At 24.2% G+C, this 6000-nt stretch overlaps 1 long non-coding RNA gene across 1 annotated transcript; it reads left to right on the forward strand.

The window, feature by feature from the left end:
- Nucleotides 1-1442: 1442 nt before the first annotated feature.
- Nucleotides 1443-2304, forward strand: LOC128040579 (uncharacterized). Its single transcript, XR_008195319.1, has 2 exons — nt 1443-2089; nt 2208-2304. It is a non-coding gene; the product is annotated as an uncharacterized LOC128040579 (long non-coding RNA).
- Nucleotides 2305-6000: the final 3696 nt, after the last annotated feature.

A 6000-nucleotide genomic window follows, 5' to 3' on the forward strand; every position in this document is an offset into this window, starting at 1 on the left:
CTTTGAAAATTCAAGCCATTACATTTTTTTTTCGTCGGATTTGTGGTCCCGAAACCACTGTTCCGACTAAGCCTAAAATCGGGCTATTACACTACTACTTATCCTTTTTCTATAATTCTTTTGGGCCCATTTGTCACTTACCATCCTTGGCTGAGAAATATGAAGAATTACCTAGAAACTCTTTTAATTAAGATTTTTATTTATTAATTTTTACAAAATTTCTAATTTTGCCCTTATTACATCACTTTTTTAGATTTTTTTCTTCTCTTATGCCATCTCAACTATCCCATATTGGCATATTTATGCCTTAAGTCCCTTCTTATTTATCACTTAAGCTATTTAATCAATTTTAACAAATTTTGCATTATTTTCAGTTTAGTCCTTTTAATTAATTGACCACCCAAACGTTAGAATTTTCTAACGAAACTTTAATACCAACTCAATGACACTCTATAAATATTTCTAAAAATATTTATGGCTCAGTTTATGAATTTGGGGTTTTGATACCTCATTTTTGATTCTAATTATTTTAATATTTATTCCTAGTACACTATTCACTATTTCAAAAATTTTCCTAACTTCACATTTAACTTATACTCACTAAATTAATAATATTTTCTACTCACTTGTCGGATTTAGTAATCTCGAATCACCGTTCTGACACCACTGAAAATTCAGGGCATTACAAGATTAATCCTTTTAAAAGATCTTTAGGGGTTCTTATCTGATTGATTAATTTTCCCTTTTGTTCTTTACCTTTCTCAGACTCTTCCCATCGTCTAAGAAATTGTAGAACATCTCCTTGAAATGTTCCAACAAAGTAATTTAAGAACTTTTCTTTTGACCATGTGCTATTGTTTACAACAATAGTCATTGATTGTGCCCAATCATCTATGGTTTTTTCATAGTTTGAAATAGGAGTATTAGTTAAATCTAAGTATATTCCTCCCTAGGCCACATTTCTTTTATTCAAATCATCTTGGTTGAACAAGCTGACTAGATGTTTCTCCTGGGTATTCAGGTTTAACATCATTTGTAATTATATTTTCGGTGTTGTTACCAAAAATCTTAACTGTTGATTCAGTATCCATGAGTTTTGGAATTTCTATTTCTTCTTCAGATGAAATTTTTTCTTCATCAGAATTATAGGTAGAGACTTTTATGTCTTCATCCTGATCTGTTGAAGTTTTTTCTTCATCAGATTAATTTTTGAATAATTCTGTGTTTTCAGAATTACTCGCATTACTACTGTTTGTATCATCATATTTTAACATATAATGATAATTAAACATAGAAAATAGATCTCTATGTTGTTCATAAAGTTCTTCTATTAATTTTAAATATTCAACTCTTTCTAGTTGATCTTTAGTAGTAGTAAATTTTTCTTTCCGGTGTTCTATAAGGTTTTTATAGGATTGGAAATCATATCTTTGTTGTTTATCATCCTTTTACGTTTTTTATGTTTTTTATAATTTCTTAGTATAGATGACGAAGTTGATTCCTTTGACAAGTCATCTTCTTCCTCAAATAACATTAATATATTATCTTTACTGTTACCATAATATAAAGGACATAAATCTACATCGACTCCATATTATTATTAATAATAATCGATCTAATTTATTATTAACATTAGTTAATATTTCTTTAGAGTCATGATTTAAGTCTAAGTTTCTAATATCTCGCTATATTATTTACTTTCTCTTCTACAGAACTGACCTTATTATATATTTTAGAAAAATAAAAAGAAGTCATATCTACTAGACTATTTATACCCTTACTCAGAGATGAAATATTATTTTCATTTCTAGAGTCTATATACATAATACGGTTACAAGTTTTATCTTGAAATTAACACTCGATTTGTTCCATAATATTTGTTTCTGGTACCTAAGACCGTCTATTATCTTAATCGTCTTCACACAAAGCCTAACGTCCTCCCTGGACTCAATGGCAACAAGAAGACAGAATAACAGATATGTGGATTTTGAAACAAACAGAAATGTAAATCAAAGACAAAAACTTACAATGAATATTACGATATTATTTCTCCAGAAATTCGTTACTCCAGCACCTCTGATACCAAATGGTGAGAAAGGTCTTTAATATCTATCTTTTCTAAATCTGATTCAACTCAACTTAACCCATTAACATTTCTATTTCACGTATTAATCAAATTAGAATGTGTTTTGGGTTTGGTTTCGCAGTTTCTTGCTAATTGCTATGGGTTTGGTAGAAATTGGATATGGAACTTCATCATTGACAAAGATTGAGTTATTTATATACCAAGTCATCTCATTTGAATATGCTAGGCCTGAACTTGGTAATTGTTTTCCTATTGAAACTTAAACTGTCCGGTAAATGTTCGTATATTGGGCATGAACTTTAGGAATTTTAAAGAAATATTAAGGACTGATTTGGATAAAAAAAAGTTCAAGGTTTAATTTGGACAAAAGAAAATTTAGACTTCAATGTAAGAATAATTGTCAAGTTTAGGTTTTAAAAATTAATTTAACCAAAATATTATATTAAAACTAATTGAGGCCTTCTTTAAAGATATAAAATAACAAAAATATCCTCGTAATAAAAATATATAATATGATTTTTTAAATAAAATGGTTTTTAGTCATTTTTAGTTAAACTAATATTTTGATTTTGATATCAACTCAAAAATAACTTAAATATGTATTGTTTGTGTATATAAGAATATCTCTTATATATCAAAGTATGTCTTCAAAAAAGACGAGACTTGTTCGCAATGGCACAATTTTATATCTAGAAGATAAACGGAGGAGTTATTTGCGACATAAATTTGTGTGTTTTTATTCATTTTATTTATTTATTTAGTTATTTTAATTTAAAATAACTTAATAATATTTTAACATTAGCCCTAATATAGTTTCAATTACTTATGAAAAATGGTCTTATTATTATTATTTTTTATAAAATCTTCTTTTATGCACTTAACATAAACCTTTTAAATTCTACGATTTTAGCATTTAACATATAACTTTAATTACTTAATTGATACGTGTTATTATATATAAATGTTTAACTAAAAATAAAAACTATATTTTGTAATTTTAGCTAAACATTAAAAGATTCGACTAATATGTATTAAAATTTGGGAAATTATTTGTTACATTGTTAGTGTAGTTTTTAGATTCCACAAGTAGAGTTAGGGGTTAACAAGTGTCCTATAAGAGTATAGTAAAATATTAAAAAGAAGAAGACATATGACAACTTTTTAAGGTTGCTTGTGGAATAAAAAAAAACATTCTGCTAGTGTACCAAATACTCACTCAAATTTTAGTCCAATTTTAAAGGTTAGTATTTGGTACACTAGCAGTTTTTTTTTTAAATTCCACACATTTTTTAAAATTTGGCATGCGTCTTCCTTTTTTTTAAAATTTATTTTTTAATATTTTACTATACTTTTATAGGATACTTGTAACCCATTAACCTTGCTTGTGGAGTCAAAAACTTCACGTACCAAATAATTTCCTTAAAATTTAAGTTAAATATTAAAAACTATATTTTTAATTTTAAATAAATAAATAAAATATTTTTAATACATGATTCTCAATTAGAATAAATATTAATATTATTTTATTATTTCAAAACTTAATATTTATTTAACCTTATTCAAAATTATGCATCTATAATTACACAAAAAAAAGTATTATTATAAAATGTTTTATAATTTATAAACGAACAATATTAGTATTTGTTAAAGCTCATTTAAAGTTTTACTAAAGTTTATTAATTTTAAATTAACATTATAAATTTATATAATGTTTAAAAGTTTCTATTTTCTCTTTAAAATTAACTAATATTTAATATTTTTGACTTTGAATAATTTATCCACAAAGAGTAATTAATTCAATTTTATTTTAAATATTTATTATTTTATTTTAAACTTATATTATTATTAAAATAAAATTTTAAAATTTAAATATTCATATTATTTTATTTTTATTTTAAAAAATAAATATAATATACTTTGATTAATATATACAATTAAACTCGTGCATTTGTACGATATTGGTTTTTAAGTATAGTTATTGGGTATAATGATAAATTTAGTCCTCAACATTTACATTTTTTTGTCAATTTGACTCTTATTATTTTAACTAATTTTGACCTAACCTTTAAAAAGAATCAAATCACTTATTTGTAATGAAAATGATGACTAAAACATTAATTTTAATAATGTTAGCACGATAACTCACATGGTAGTCCATGTACACATCATGCTAACATAACATCTTTTGTTTTATATGTCACGTCAGTAAATTATTCAAAAATTATAAAAAAAATAAAAAAATTCATAAAAATTCAAAAAATTGACATAGAGTACACGTGAATTGTCATGCAGATGTCGTGTTTAAAAATTTAATATTTTAGTTAGTATTCTCGTTAAAAAAAATCATTTTGACTCTTTTTTAAAAGGTTGATGGTCAAATTTGACCCTTTTTAATAGGATGATTGTCAAATTTAACTAAAGAAGAGAGAACCAAACTGACAAATGATGTAAATGTTAAGGGCTAAATTTAACATTATGCCTAGTTATTAAAAAGTTAAAAATATGCTGGAAGTCATTGTGTTTTTCATATATTCAAATTTTCAGTCCCTTACTTTTATTTCAAGGAATTTAGTCCTCTAGGTTTTGGATTTTAAAATGCAAGTTCAATTATTAATATTGTCAAATTTTTCGCTAAATTAGGTTCCATAACATCAATTTTTTATTGCATGGCTACTAAGTCAGTTTTTTTAAAAATATCATACCAACAAATTTAACCAAAGAAATTAATGTTAACAATTGGATATGAATTTTGAAATCTAAAAAAATAAAAAAATAGAGAAACTAAGTTTCTAGAAATAAAAGTAGAGTGAATTTCAAATATTCAAGAGTATAAGGACTCAATGTATATTTTAACCTAAAAAATCTGAAAATTGGTCCTAAATGTTAGTACATTAAAATTGGATAATTTTACACGTTAAAATATGTCATAAATCTTTGGATTTTAAAAAATTATAATTTAGTTATCGTATTTTAATTTTTAGGAATTTAGTTTCTTTATTTTTCAGATTTTAAATTTTAGGTCCAACTATTAACATTGTTAAAATTGTTTTGTTAAATTTAGGTTCATTACAAATGTCAATTTTTAATTAAATGACTATCAAGTGAGTATTTTTATTTCAAAATGTTACGCCAACAAAGTTAATAAAAATTATAAGTGTTTAAAGTTGTACTTGAATTTTGAAATAAAAAAGTAGAGAAACTAAATTCTTAAAAATAAATATATAGGGATTAAATTCAAATTTCATGAATAAATACAAAGACTTATAACATATTTTAATATTTTTATACTCTTACCTTTTTTTTAGGGTTTGACGGAAAAGTTGAAGAAATAAAGTAATTTTTACTTAAAATGTGAAATATTATTTTTATCTTGTTGATCTTTTATAGATATTATTATAAAAATATAATTATTTATTTATTTAACAAACAAAGGTTGTAAACTTTTTACCCTTTTAATGGTTATTATAAAATAAGAAAGGAAATAAATAAATTAAAAATAATAAAATTGAGATACGCGTAGTTTTCAGTCCAAGGTTTCCTCTCATTTATTTTCTTAATTCTAATGAATCAACAAATTGAATCTTAACTCAATTAGTATGAATATTATTGTTAATGTAGGAGGACGTGAGTTCGAATATTTTGAATCACATTATCTGCCTATATATGAATCGGAGGAGGAGTATAAATAAATTTACAAAATTGGAAAAAAAGAACCTCTAGAATTGTATTTCAAAGGGTTTATCTAAAGTTGGAATTTGGAGTAATAATCAAATTGATATTTCTCATTTAAATATTAGAAGAAAAAGTGAGATTTTTTCAAAATTAGATTTAATTACAAATTTAATTTTGTTGAGGTATAGGTTGCCTTGCCTAGTTCATCGCAAACATCAAATGACACGTGTCAAACATCCGTA

The sequence above is a fragment of the Gossypium raimondii genome, chromosome 4 (assembly GCF_025698545.1).
Source record: "Gossypium raimondii isolate GPD5lz chromosome 4, ASM2569854v1, whole genome shotgun sequence".
NCBI lineage: Eukaryota > Viridiplantae > Streptophyta > Magnoliopsida > Malvales > Malvaceae > Gossypium > Gossypium raimondii.